Below are 14,438 nucleotides of genomic sequence, written 5' to 3'. Positions count from 1 at the left end.
AACTGATCACAATCAGAGGAATATCTACTTTGATTTGCATATAAGGACTGTAACAAAGTTCTTAAACAAAATGATGATAAAACTGCATTTAAATAGAAAAAAAAATGCAGTTTAAAAATATTACTTTGTACTAGTAAAGTGAGACAACTGCAAAACAGGTGTGAGTTTGACTGAAAACATGAACAAATGGCCTTCAGAAGTGAACTTGACTGATCTATCCATCGTTTTGATGGGATAAATATTTCTTATCTGCAACCACCCCTGCTCTGCTGGTGTATACTATGGCTGCATTTCAAGAACTGGATAGAGTATCTCCCACAAGAGTCCTGGACCATGTTTTGGCAACAAAAATGCACTTTTAAACACATTTTAAGATGTGCATTATACAATAAATCACTGTTATCCAGCCAAAATTACTTTTTATTTTGAAAGTTAGATGCCGTTAATTTGGGGGGGGGATCTGCATGTTTTTAATCACAGTCACAGGTCGGGTCGCGGGGCTTTTATTAACGGTACGGGTGGGGTGCGGTATTGGATTAGACATAAAGACATAATGGCGGTCAACAGGTTACGCTATGGAGTTTCACTGATACGGGTGGGAAAAGGTTTTTTAAAAAATTGGCCTGTGCAGGACTCTGCCTCCCACTCTGGCTTGCGGCCTCGTTTTTTTGTTTTCGCCTTCTTTCAGTGGCCACTTGTGGTACTGCAACAGAAAATATTCATGTGGTCCAAAAAGCAATTTTCTCCATAGACCACAACAGTAAAAAAAAAAAAAAACATGTCAAGCAGGGTTCACAGGACACCTCAAGACATAAACATAAGCATTTATATATCTTGATATTCTACATTTTTATTTCACAGAGTTTAATTTTAAAGCCACGGTATGGATTGACACAACTGTGCAAAGTCTATGGGCTGCAGAACCCAGAAATCTCAACCTTTTTTCTGAAATACACGCTGGGTGAGCGCTAACCCAGTTCTAATAATACATCCATGGCGTCGTGTCTGATAGTATTGATTGACAGAGCCCGAGGCAGAAAAATAACAGCAACAACATGAAGTTATGAAATGCAGCTTCAATAAAAACATGTTAACGCTAAAAGCTTCTTCTTATTGCGTCGTGTCAATTTACAATAAAGAACCACTCACATGCTTTTAACCTGTTAGCCAACACTGTTTGCTGCTATTCACAAATCCACAAGTCTTTGTCTGTAGAAGAACATTTTTATAATCACAAAGGAAACTCACAAAAAGCTGACAAGCCAAGCTAGCTGATTAGCATGCTAGGTAGGCTAGCAGCTGTGACAAGACAAAAAAAAGGGGCAAACTAATGTTCGAAGAGCATTCAAAACTAGTGTTTTTGCCAAAATGTCAAATGTTAAAAATTATAAACTGATTTAAAACCTGAATTAAACATAAAAAAATGGTGTGAATCGAGTACATACAAAAAAAAAATAAGAGAAGAACTTTAATTTTAAAGAGTGTTTTTGGTAAAAGTGTTTTAATTTCTTCATGGAAGTTACACTATCGTTTTACTTGACTTACTATATTCTATCCGCCCTTTCTCGAACGCATGCCGACAAATTTCTCTGGGGTCATGTTTATTTTCTCTCATTTAAAGCAAATGTTGCTCAATCAATTTGTGTCGCTCTGAAGACGATTTGACGTCAAGTGAAATGCACATCTTTAAATTTCACCGCTTCTCATTCAATACAAAAATATTGTTGCTTCTCTGGAAGTGCTTTTGTTTACAATTTTTGAGAATGATGCATCATCCCTACATCAAAACCGGGACCAACGGCGACATCATTAAAATAATTGAATTCAGCTGAAACCAAAAGCCACTTCATTAATTCTTGTGTTGTACATCACAAACTGTAGTCGTCAACCTCACCTCGAAAGGTGACTCAACATATTGCAGAGTAGATCCAAGAAAACTGGACGTCATAAATGTTGTAAAAGCAGGATTTATTTGCACGCTTTTTCTTTTAACTTTTGGATGTAAAAAACAAAAAAACAGCAGTTGATTGTACATGTTTACTGGCACCGACTCAGAGAGTCTTAAACACGCCGTTAACCAGTTTCATAGCGGCTATTTATTTGGTCCAATAGCTTACATTCAATGGAGGCTGTTGACAGTGTGGAAAGAAAAGAAAAGAAAAGAAAAGAAAAGAAAAGAAAGAAAAAGAAAGAAAAGAAAAGAAAAGAAAGAAAAAGAAAAGGTTTCTGGAAGGAGGTTTTGCTAAATGCTATTTTTTCTGCATTCTGCATGTAGCCCATCACAGGGACGGAAACATCTACATTTTTATATTATATATATTATGTTGTTTTCATGCCGTGTGTGAACACGTGTGAATCCGCACTTTTCTCTTATTTTCTCACGACGAGCCACAGCAATTTGAAGTGGACTTCTGGTTCTGGCCTCTCGATGTTTACTTTATTGTATAATGTGGAGCTGTAGCTTTACACGCTGCCACCTGTGGCGATGCAGCCGGAGTAAAGTATGACGTATGACTTGATAACGCGAGTCAATTGCGGATAGACAAAAAAAAAAAAAAGCACAGATGCACTTAAATGCTTTTACCTCTGCAGTGTGATTGAAATAAGTAATTGATTTGGCCTGGCATTTGTTTGTTTATTATTTTTCTTATTATTCCCCCCCCCCCACCCCACCCCCTGCCTTTTTTTATTCTGTGGCCTTGGCTGGCTTGAAACCGCAGCTCTGCTGGCCCAGAGTTGATCCAGCCCCTGGGAATGTGTGGTCTTTATTAAGGGGAGGAAGTGTGCGAATGAGCACTGCAGGCCCAGCGTCTCAGGAATCTTGATCCTTTTTTCCCATGTGGCACTTTTCACAAGCAGAGCCAGCAAATCACTTAGACTGATAGCAGGGTTTCTGTAGGAGGCCCCGCTTCTTAGGGAACGACGGTCGGAGGTGGAAGCTGCAGCACTCCCACCTCTTTCTCTCCTGGTTTATGTAGTATAGCGGGAGGGAGTAGGCTTTCACTCTGTTTGTGCAGATGAGTGTCGGTGCGGGCACACCCTCTGCGGGTCTGTTCCCATGGGAACAGCCGTGATAGCGAACAGCTTGTTTTTGTGTTTTTTGGCAACGTAGATGCTGCTGGAGCACCGGCAGGCACTGGGGAGGTCTGATATGCAAAAACGTTGCCAGGTAGGGCTTATGCAAAAAGAATGTTTCTCCTCTATGTTTTTACATCCATGCTGAGTTATTTGGTCAGTGGAATTCAGTGTTATTCACCTTCACCGGTAGGCGATGTTGATCAAATAAAGTTTATATTTCAGAGCTCGCTCCGTGCCACAAACTGACAGGCTGAACTTGTTCTTGAGGGTTCACAATCCTCAGGTGGATCATGAGATTCGTTTTAGTCAAATGACTTTGGGTTAGTGTTACACGTCTCCACGCACTCCGCCGACAAACACTTGGCTTTGGCTCTGACCTTTCCGTGTTTCAGAGGGAATTGCACTGCGAATAAACAGGAAAATCATTTTTCGGAAAATCTCCCCTTCCCATAAAATTTCAAGTGATAACATCGCTCCATGGGTTTGCTGACTTCATTAGCATATTTGTAACTGCAAACCTCACGTACTTATTTAAAAAAAAAAAAAAAAAAGTTCCCTTTTAAAAAAACAAATATTTGCATTGGCACCGTGTCTGCTTGTCATGATCAAGCAGTGTGCCGCGGCACAGATGAAAGCAAGACTGTACAAAAGCCCTGACATTTACATTGTTTTCAGGACGTCGGTCTCAACTGTGGAAAAAAAAAAAAAAAAAAACGTGTCAACTTTGGACAAACAAAAACAAAATCTGTGTCTGGGAACACGGAGCAAAAGCCCCCCCGCTGACCCTCATACATCAAAGCGTACTCTCAAGCTACACTCACACACACATAGATGTCAAACTTTTTTACTTTTTATATTTTCATAAATATTAGACGCACACTGAGCAGGGGGAGTTTCAAAAATAAAATTAAACTGTCGGTTTATTGTGCAAACGACTGCCTGGCTTTACGGTGTTTGGATACCTAAATGAAAACATACCCTTTCTCCAGGCGTCTCACTGAGAGAGCGAGCTGCTTGGAGAGCAGAACGCCTCTCCTCTCCTCTCACGCCGCCCTCACGCCTGGGACAGCAGGGTAATTACATCATTTGGAGATGGAATGAAAGCGCTTTACAAGCAAAAGCAAGTGAAATGCTTTATTGCTCACAGAATTGCCAATTAAAATGCAACACCTGGAACACAGAGGCCCCCGTGACAGGGCTAAAACCAGCCAGTCCCCTGGTCCACACAGGCCCCTGGAGAGTGTTTTTCTTTTCCACATTTCCCCCCTCTTTTACCGTGTCTTTATTAGTAAAATTTGCCGACAATGCACCTTCACACTGGCTTACATAGCCCATAAGTCACCCAAGCCTGATGTGCTCTTAAAACGTGAAGCCCATTTCCTGGGTAGAGCGTATGGCACGGCGACAGTGCAAACCTTTTTCTGGGCACGCTACTGAAAAAGAAAAACAGTGGTGATTCTCTCCAGCACCTAGTCTATACGTTAATAGGTATATACCCCCAATCCAAAACACACACACACACACACACACACACACCAGGACCAGTCCAGTCGAATCCCACATGTGTTCCAAAGCCCGGGTCTGTTTCCCCCAAGAGAGAGATGGAGAGACTGAACAAATAAAAAGGTGGAGAAAAGAAAAATGTCTTTCATATTCTACCTCCTACTGACCAGTAGCTGTGAGAGACTTGTCTTGTAATACCAGTTTATTTCCATTTAAAATCAACCATACTATCAGCTCTTTGTTTATAGACCCTATAATGCTTGAACTGTATATACTTACATTTGCACACTAACTTACTAACTTAAATATAAAGAAGAAAGAACAACAAAGCAAGCAAGAATGAAAGAACATAAGCCATAAAAAGTAAAATACGCACACTTGTAAGTAAAAGTAATATTGAAAACCCCCCTTAAACATTTAGGTAAGAAATGATGACATTCTTTCTTTAAAATGAATTCATTCTCCGCTCTTTTAAATTCCTCCTGCTCTTTTGGCCAAACAGAAGCCGACGTCCACGCTCCTGCCAGGGAGCAACACCCACAGGAGACATTAACATCAGCCCGCGCTGCCATGACGACACCGGCGACAACGATGCTGACAGGCGGTGCCATGGCGACGGCATGTCATATGCACACATTTGTGGTGTCAGAACGGAGAGGCTTTATTTATTTTTGCAAACGTCTTCACCAGCAGTGGCGGCTTATTACTTTCGAGCCTGACTGACATGGTCTTATGGAAAATAAATTGGCAGAACTACACTTGATGCATGGAATATCACTTATGATGCTGCTTACGTCCCTGAGGAGAGACATGAAAAGGGGGACGGATACTCGACGATGAGATGTATTGTCATGAATAAGAGGGTAGGGGATGAGTAAAACCCTGATTAGGGCCCGTAGTCCTTTTGTACCTCTTGCACATTCAGAGCCTGCAGCCAAGGATAATGTGCCTCTCATATCTAAATAATAGCTGCTGTACTTTGCACATCCCTATAAGATCCTGGCTACACAGTTTACCAAGTCCAATGTTATCACTTGTTAAGCCTGCATAGATTTAGGGTTTATATAAAAGTACAGTGTCACATTTCCTCTTTGTGCATTTCCTTTCATTAAATACTGCTGGGGGAAGAAGAAAGCTCTTTCATGCGTGGTTTACGTCAAAGTGTTTGTACAGCGACTGGTTAAAGGCAATTCCTGTGCTCAGCTTTATAATTGTGGGAAAAGAGGCTCCCGTGAAATACAAGCGTTGTAAGGGGAGCTTATATTTTGATGAGACATGTGAAGACTCCATTGCCAAAACGCCTTCCGGGTGACACATAAGCAGCCGAGGCCAAATCTGAGAAACCTGTAATGTAAGTGCCACAGAGTGTGGAGATGACACAAGGGCAGGCGGATGAATGGGTGTGATCCCGAGCGCACCATCAAAAGGAAAGGAAGCGTCTATATTTAGATGAAGCAATTGAGGTGTTAGCAGCCCTTAAGCTGCAAATGTAAATGACTTACATTGAAATGCAAAGCAATACGTGCTAAGATGATACTGTCGTTAACGCGCTGTCGTATGATGACCATCTCTCCCTCACTGCCAACAGTGCTGCAACAGCTAGATCTTGCAGATACATGCTGCACGACATCCGAAGGATACGGCCTCTTCTAACCCAGAAGGCGGCACAGGTTCTGGTCCAGGCTCTTGTCATCTCCCTCCTGGCTGGTGTCCCTGCATGTGCCATACGACCTCTGCAACTCATCCAGAATGCAGCAGCTCGACTGGTCTTCAACATACCAAAATTCTCCCACACTACGCCGCTCCTCCGCTCCCTTCACTGGCTTCCTGCAGCTGCTCGCATCCGCTTCAAGACTCTAGTGCTTGCGTTCCATGCTACAAACGGATCCGGTCCAGCCTGCATCCAGGACATGATCAAAACCTACACCCCAGCCCGCCCACTCCGCTCTGCATCGGCAAACCGGCTCGCTGCCCCCTCACTGAGAGGATGGCAGAGGCACTCGCAGAACTCGAGACTGTTCACTGTCCTCACTGTCTCCCCATCGACATCCAGACAGCTGAAAGCCTCCATATCTTCCACCGCCGACTAAAAACACATTTCTTCCGACTCTACCTCGACTAAGACGACAAAAAAAAAAAAAATTGTACATCGCACTTATGACTAGCACTATGACTAGTGAACGCAAAACAAACTACAGCTTTGAAGCCTCAAGTTTGGCCAATATGATGTCATCTTTTTAAAAGCAGAAATTCACAGAGTGCTGCCACATATTCATATGTGCTGTGTTTTATTGGATATTTTCCTCTAAAATTGACTACATTTATATCACGTGCTCTTGAAGAAGAGACGAGTATATAGAAAATAAAATGCCATGGTGGGAAGTCAAAATATATTCAATACCTACCAGGAGCAAAAATAAGTCAACTTAAATGGGATTCTATGGCAAAATGAGTCGACTTCTCACTTGATATATAATGGAATAATGTTTTCAGGATGTTTGAGTCTTTTTAACTGATCTACAGCTCTGCGATATTCGCGCTCATGACGACACTCTCTGACCAGTCGATGACCTCACATTTTAGTATCAGCTCAGGTCGCTTGGAACCTCACCGGAGCAGTGACTAAAAAAAAAAATGCACCAGGTACTATTCCTAATAGAAAAGCGAAGAAAAAAGGAGCCGGGCCGTACTAGAACTGTATAATGGAAAAGCACCATGATGTGATTGTTTTCTAGGCTCAGTTAAACCAGGTAATGAAAAGACAAACCTGTGTGTGTGTGTGTGTGGATCCTGTTCTCGTCCTGCTGCTGTTTCTCCACTCTCCTTCTCTTTTTCTCTCAGGGAACAGTTTTGACACGGCGGTTCTTGCCTGTAAGGTGAGGAAATTCACTGTGAATGCATGGGAATGACAGTATTTGTTAAATATTGAGATTTTAGACATGTCCTTGCTAAATGTTGGAGATTAACGCATGTTTTCAGGATTTTTAAGTCTTTTTAAATGACAGTTGCTCGGTTTGATTCTTGTGTCGGACATCGCGCTCACGACTCTGACCAATCGATGGCCCGGCAGTCGGTCCACGTCACATTAAAGTACTAGTTCAGCTTGTTCGGAACCTGGTACTGAAAAAGCACCAGGTACTGTCGCTAATGGAAAAGCCTGTCAAAGGCTGTTATACATTCATTGTTGATTAGAGTTGTGGTGTAACCTCAATGTGCTTGACAACCTTCTCCAAAAAAACTCAAGTGATCCAGCCCATAATACATGAATACATGTCCCGCTGAGCTCTCGTGTGCCTGCCACTAATGCCCCACCTGTTGCTCTGCAGCCGGTGCCAGGAGCACATCTGACTGGGGAGTAACCTCCACTTTGACTGGCTGAAATATTCATTTGCACACCGCCGGTGCAGCAGAGGGGCTGCATAACGTGTCAACTAAGGATAGGTAAATGTTCAAAATGCAGTGTATTCCCTCCATAAAGATTTAAAAGAGAAGAACACTCTGAGATCTAGAGGCTGAAATGACTTTTGTCAATGCCATGAAGACAAGTGAACAACATGAGGTGGATTTACACAATTTTTCACCCAAAAAAGTTTTGTTCAATCTCATAAATTCTGTTGTTTTTACCAAATCTGAACCAAATGGCGACACTTTTATATGTTTTATTTGAAGTTTATTTAAGTAGAAGGCTGGACACATTTATTTTCACATTTATAATTTCTTAATTATTATTATTATTGTTGTTTTTTTGTCTTTTTTGTTGTTGTTAATCATAATAATAATAATAATGTCCAAATGCACACTGTCTTTGTAAGATTGAATGTTTTTCAGGAGTAATTAGGTGGTAAATACAAACATACACTGTGTGTGTGTGTGTGTGTGTGTTATAAGGCTGAACTTACTGATTAGAGAGTGATTAGGAGACAGACCTTGGCTCCAACACTTATTATTTTCTCCTTATCTAACAGATATGTCCTCTCCCTCCATGTAAGATATGTGTAAAGGCAGCACAACACACTCCCTCTGTACAGACAAGTCTGCAGGACTTATCACTTATCACTTATCACTTAAGTTTACGTGAAATGATGCTGTGCGTCTCGCTTCTACTATGCACAAAGGCTGCGGTGTAAATTACATCTCGGATCATGGAGACGCTGAGATTCAGAGACGCAGATCCTGAGAAATCGGCATCAAACTGTATCTGACGGTCTGATGGGTCACAGTGACGTCTGGATACTCTCCATCCACCTGGAAGACCTCTCCATCTTCATTTGTTCAGCTGTCTTGTCATACACACACACACACCTGTGCGGCATTGTTAGTGACAGTGAGGACACTCAGAGACACTCGAACCTTAAACGTCACTCCTAAAAACCTAATCCTAAACCCTAAAAAAAAGAAACTGTATTTGTAAGGACCAGACAAAATGTCCTCACAAAGACAGGTTTAAACCAATATTTGTCCTCACAGCACACACACACACACACACACACACACACAGGCTCCTACAGCTGTCCTTTTAAGGACAAAGCATTCATGAGGACAGCCTAAACAAAGCACCATCTCTAACCTTAACCATAACCAGCTATATATATAACCGAATCCCCAACCCTAAACTGAACCAGTTCCTCAGAAATCAGTTTCTGCCTCATTCGGACCAGGTTTTGGTCTCCATAAGGACAACTGGTCCTGACACACAGAGCTCACAGGGCGTCATTTTAGAGAAGAGCAAGAAAACTCCTCAACACCCACAGCACACTTTGTGATTGAGTGAAAACACGAAGGCGGAGTGAATTTCAGTGTCATTTCAAAAGATGAAGGATGATTTACGCTCGAGAAGGGCAACTTTACAGGAAACTCCACCTTACTGTGGCGTCCTCTCTGCTCCATTTTAACCCAAACCGACGCTCTGTGCACACCGCAACACTCCAAACAGCACCAGAGGAGAGGGGAGATGTGCTTTGAACATCTGGACGTGGACGAGTTTCGTCATTACAGAGTGAATGAGTTGCAGCGAAGTGCAACCAGAGGTCTGAGATATTTCCAGACAGAGGTCATTCGTCCAAACGACTCCCTGGCTGAGTCGCTCGGATCCTCCCGTGTCTGTAAACATTCAAAGCGGTCACCTGACGCCCGACGGTAGATTTTTATATAAACACATCCAGACAAAGCAACTACTCTTTGTCTTTTCCCAGGCTGTCGTAAACGTGTACCTGGTCCACGGTGGCATGGCAGACATTACGCTGTACTATGAGTGTTCCTGTTTTTATATGATTGTGGTTCAGTCCTGGGTCTGGGAAGAGCAATGTGCGAGTGAAGCCGTGTTCCTGTTTCTCCCGCAAACATTGTTTTTGCCCTTTGGCTGAGTGCCTGTCGCCCGACATGCTCCGTGCCCCACGTTTCTATGGCTCGCCATACAGACAACGTCTCTCTCCTCCCCCCTTCTCCTCTCCTCCTCTTACACCCACCGTGGGCTTGGCACCACCAGCTGTTGAATGCATCAGGCCTCAAAATGGCTCCTCAGCTGCTGCTGTGGCACACGGAGAGAAGCCTGACAGACTGAGCAGCTGTCAGGCTCAGACGGGGCAAGGTCACGCTCGGAATGAAAATCAAGCGCCGCGCAACTACCTGCTGAAATATGACTTGGTTCAGGTAGAATTGTACAAATAAAAATGTACAAAAACATTGTTTTTAAGGATCCGTCATTATAATATTTGCAGCTTTTTTTAAAAAAAAATCCATTTCAAATGCATGAAATAAATAAATAAAAAAAAAAAAGTGTGGCCATTTTACTCCATTATCACGATTTAATAGGATTAACACAAATATCATAATCAGATTGATGTAATTATGCCGCTCAGAATGTGTCGCTCTCCAATCCTGTTAACTGCAGGGGCAGTGCGCAGATAAAGAGGTGGCAGCTGATTTATTGTTGCTGTTCACACATAGTGAACGCTGGCCCCGCGGTGGAATATGACTACACCACTCCCACATTAGAGTCTTAAAAGACGGCTGTGTCTAATAAACCAATCAGCGGTGTCAGGTTTCCCGGAGCATGTGGCATGAAGCTATTTGATGTTGTCGCCGCTCTCCGGTTCTCCCAGAGGGCGAAGCGGCGAATCAGGTTCAGTTTGCTCAGTTGGTGGATAGATTAGTGATTCCCGACCAGGCTGGGGGTGCAGGTGCCTGAGGGTGATACTGTGGAGTCACTCGGCGTTTTTAGATAAATAGAAATGCTCGGATTAATTAAAAGAGGGGGGGAAAAAAAAGTCGAATTTAAAGGGAAGAATAAAAAAAAAATGACGGGGCTGTCAACTCAATAAATAATATAATATAATATAATAATTCCTTTTAACGCCACTATTTTCTCCGAACCCTGAGCTGCCGTGTCTCACACACCTCTGAGCGAGTCTGCCGCGGAGCTGAAAGAAAGCTGTAATACAAAGCGACTTTCGAGGATAAACCACTTAGTCAGGAAGGGAAATAAATAAATAAGGGAGGCTACAGCTCGACTGAGAAGTCTGTTGACACAGATTTGTGTCACAGAATCCCTCTGCCTGTGTCATTTTGTTATTCATGCTTTTATCAAAATATATAAACTACTGTAACTCTCTATGTGAGGCTCAGTCATCCCTCCATCGCCTTCAGCTAATCCAAAACTCAGCTGCCCGGCTTTTAACTGGGAAGAGGGAATTGCTCGTTTAAAAAGACTTTAAATGGACCAGCTCCACCTTATTTATGTCATCTTTTAACCCTCCAAGCTCCAGCCAGAGTGACAAGGTCAGCTAACCAGCGTCTTCTGGATGTTCCGAGATCTAGACCTTTGCAGGTTCTGGAACAACTGCCAACTCACATAAAGACTGCTGGAACTGTCGGGTTGAATCAGTGTGGAATGAGAGAATGAACATGTATATGTGTATGTCTTTCTTTCCTCTCTTTGAAGGTTGTTTTATCCTGTTTTAATCCATTTGTGAAGCACTTTGGTCAACTATTCTTGTTTAACCTTTTTAACACCTGAGCCTCAAAAAGTTGAATTTTCTTTTTTGCTTATTTTAACCATAAAAAGGGCCAGAAAATGTCCCGTGAGTAAAGTGCTTTTCCTGATTTTTCCAGAATAACGTTCAATATCTGGCAGTTATTTACAACTTAATACACTATATTAACATTAATTCATTATTAATTATTAATATATTTTCCCGTGGGAAAGTGGAAAGGGAACTTGACTTGTAACCGGAGGGTTCAAATCCCCACCCGGCCATAAAGGGCTGGGGTACCCCTGAGCAAGGTACCCAACCCCCAATGTTCCCCGGGCGCCACTCAGTGTGGCAGCCCACTGCTCCTAAAGAATACTTTCCTTAAGGCGATTAATAAAATTAAATTCAAATAACATGCAGTAACAATTTAAAATTAAGAAAAAAAACAATTTTTTTTTAAATTTGAACAGTGTAAAACACATTTAAATCAACATATGTTTGAGTATTTGTCTCAATGTCCAAAAACAGGCCAACTCTCTCCTCTCCGGTGACAAAGACGCTAATTCTCCGACTTCCTGAAATGACTGCAATAGCCACACGTTGGCTTTGACGTGCGACTTTCAGAAACCGTTGAAATGTTTCCAGGGCAGTGTTCCCTGAGGACCAGGGTTGGGAAACACTGGGTGAAGGTACTTTTAGAACATATAAAAGAGTGTATCAGTGTGGTTAACTGTGAATAATTAGGATAAGACCATAACTTTGTGTATTGCTAGTGATTCTATTTAGCTAGCTATTGTCAAAACCAGCAGCTACATTGCACTGACTCCTCCTCCCGACACCGCCCAGGGCCCTGAAGTCGTTTGTCGACATACATGTGGAATCAAAACTAGTTAAACGAGTGAGGGTGACGAGGTGAAAGTGAGCTAAGAGTCTGAGGCAATTCACTTAATTAGGGAGGATAAATATTTGAAGCTTAGCCAAAAAAAATCAAATAAGTACAGCCGTGTCAAAACAAGTAGTCACAAGCTGCTGCGAACTATTTCAATAAAAACAATGATGTCGCTTGTAATGGACACAGTATTGTTATTTGCTTGCTGTAGGCCACGCCATTAATCTTGTTGTGTTCTCATGTGTAACGTTCACTCAACATAAAGCTACGGAACACGACTGTAATGAATACATTTGGAACAGGTGGAGTCAACGAAGGTGAATTTAAGATAATCTGACAGGAATGAGGGAATACCGTGTGTCAGACAAAAGGGTTCCGAGTCTCTGGATTTTCTGAAGAACACATCAATACAGCGCTGTAGCTTCAGACGGACTGAACCAATTATTAATGAACACGAGGCAGGCCAAATGTTCGCCTCTTTAGTGAGGGCCTGATCCTTGGCAAGTCCGTTTGATTGACTTCAACAACCCCTTCCCGCCCACCCACTCCATCCCGTCGGTGCTAAAAGGGTGTTTCCTGACAAGTGAGGTCGTTTTACATTTATGCGTTAAGGTTTTAAGGCCAAGGCTTAGGTAGAGAATTTATTGGCTATTGTATAATGTTTCATGCAGGAGTCTGGGCGACTTTGCCGTGTGTTTAGCCGCCGGCGCACACTCAGGAAAAGCCGGTGTATTTTGATAGCAGTGAGAGTTGAAGCTGTCAGGGAATATGCCTGAGGGAAACTCACCTTTTTGCATTTCTGACTGATTGCGTAAACTCCCGTCACACAACAAAAGGCCCACTGTGAGGTCCCCGGCACTGTAATTAACTCTGATTTGGTTCGGGAGAATATTTCTACACCAACTCCAAGGTTGCACTTTATCAAATATTAACCTCCTCTGTGGCAAAACGCGGGCTAATTAATGAGGTTTGTATGCAGCGTCGGAGCATGTATTTACAAAACATGTCATCAAGTGCGGCTGGAAGACGTCCAACAAAGAAAACGGAATGAAACTTCAACATAATACCAATTACTTGGAGGGAGATGAGAGGGATTGTCTGAATGGCAGTATTTTTCAGTCATTTCAAATTGAGAAAAAAGACAAGCTTGAGGCAGATTTTTCTTTTAAGGTAATTAATATGACCTTTAGACTCAGAGACGAGGACAAGTATCAGCATGGCTTGAAAAGGAAGTCGCTCCGTCACTGTACAGTTAATCCAAGCAGCGAGGAAAGTTCGCTCCCAGCGCTAATCCACTGGTCGTTGACTCTCTCTATTGTTGACAAGGATCTGCTGCAATGGTTTATTTTGATACCGCTGCCTTGACCCTTCACATTTGCTCTGGGTTTGTATTTCTTCCCCATGTTCTTAAATACTGTGTGTGTGTGCGCGTGTGTCCTTCTCTACAGTACACGTCGCCATTTGAACTCTAACCTCTGCCACCCCCCAACCCCCCGGCCGCCGTCACTGTCCTCCGTCTTACTCACAACAGCGCTCATCACTTGAACTGTGAGAAAATGCCCTGCAGGGCTTCCTGTCCACGAGTTCTCACAATAAACCTGGAATGTCACTGTTAAAAAAATCACGCGCACACACACACACACACACACACACACACCGACAGACGCTGACTCACATGTGTGCGCTCAGCCTGACCCTTAACCCTGGGAGACACACTAATGAGTCACATGAGTGTGTGTGTGTGTGTCTCACCGCACAGATGTCAAGTCAGGAAAAACCTCTTGTTAAAGCCGGATGAAATATGGTCTAAAATTACGCCTTAACTCTTCCCCCTTTTCTATCCATCTAGATAAACAGGAAATCAGCGTTTGCGGTTACTAGAAATGTGAGCCAAAGTCAAGCTGATCTGTAATTTGGTTTATTGCAGGGCTGCGTTAGGTTCTCCGCAACGCACTTATTTTGCTTCCTCTCTCCTTTTAGGCGTTTCGCTTTGCTTT

At 42.7% G+C, this 14,438-nt stretch overlaps 1 long non-coding RNA gene across 1 annotated transcript in view; it reads right to left on the bottom strand.

Moving 5' to 3' along the window:
• Positions 1-7,379: 7,379 nt before the first annotated feature.
• The window catches only part of LOC122783800, a 50,784-nt gene continuing 43,725 nt past the window's right edge, over positions 7,380-14,438 (bottom strand). Inside the window, exon 3 of the long non-coding RNA XR_006362089.1 lies at positions 7,380-7,450. This is a non-coding gene — a long non-coding RNA (uncharacterized LOC122783800). The remainder of the gene's footprint in view (positions 7,451-14,438) is intronic.

This window comes from Solea senegalensis, linkage group LG17 (assembly GCF_019176455.1).
Source record: "Solea senegalensis isolate Sse05_10M linkage group LG17, IFAPA_SoseM_1, whole genome shotgun sequence".
NCBI lineage: Eukaryota > Metazoa > Chordata > Actinopteri > Pleuronectiformes > Soleidae > Solea > Solea senegalensis.
Note: the sequence above shows the minus strand (reverse complement) of the source record. Positions and strands in the feature narration are given on the sequence as shown.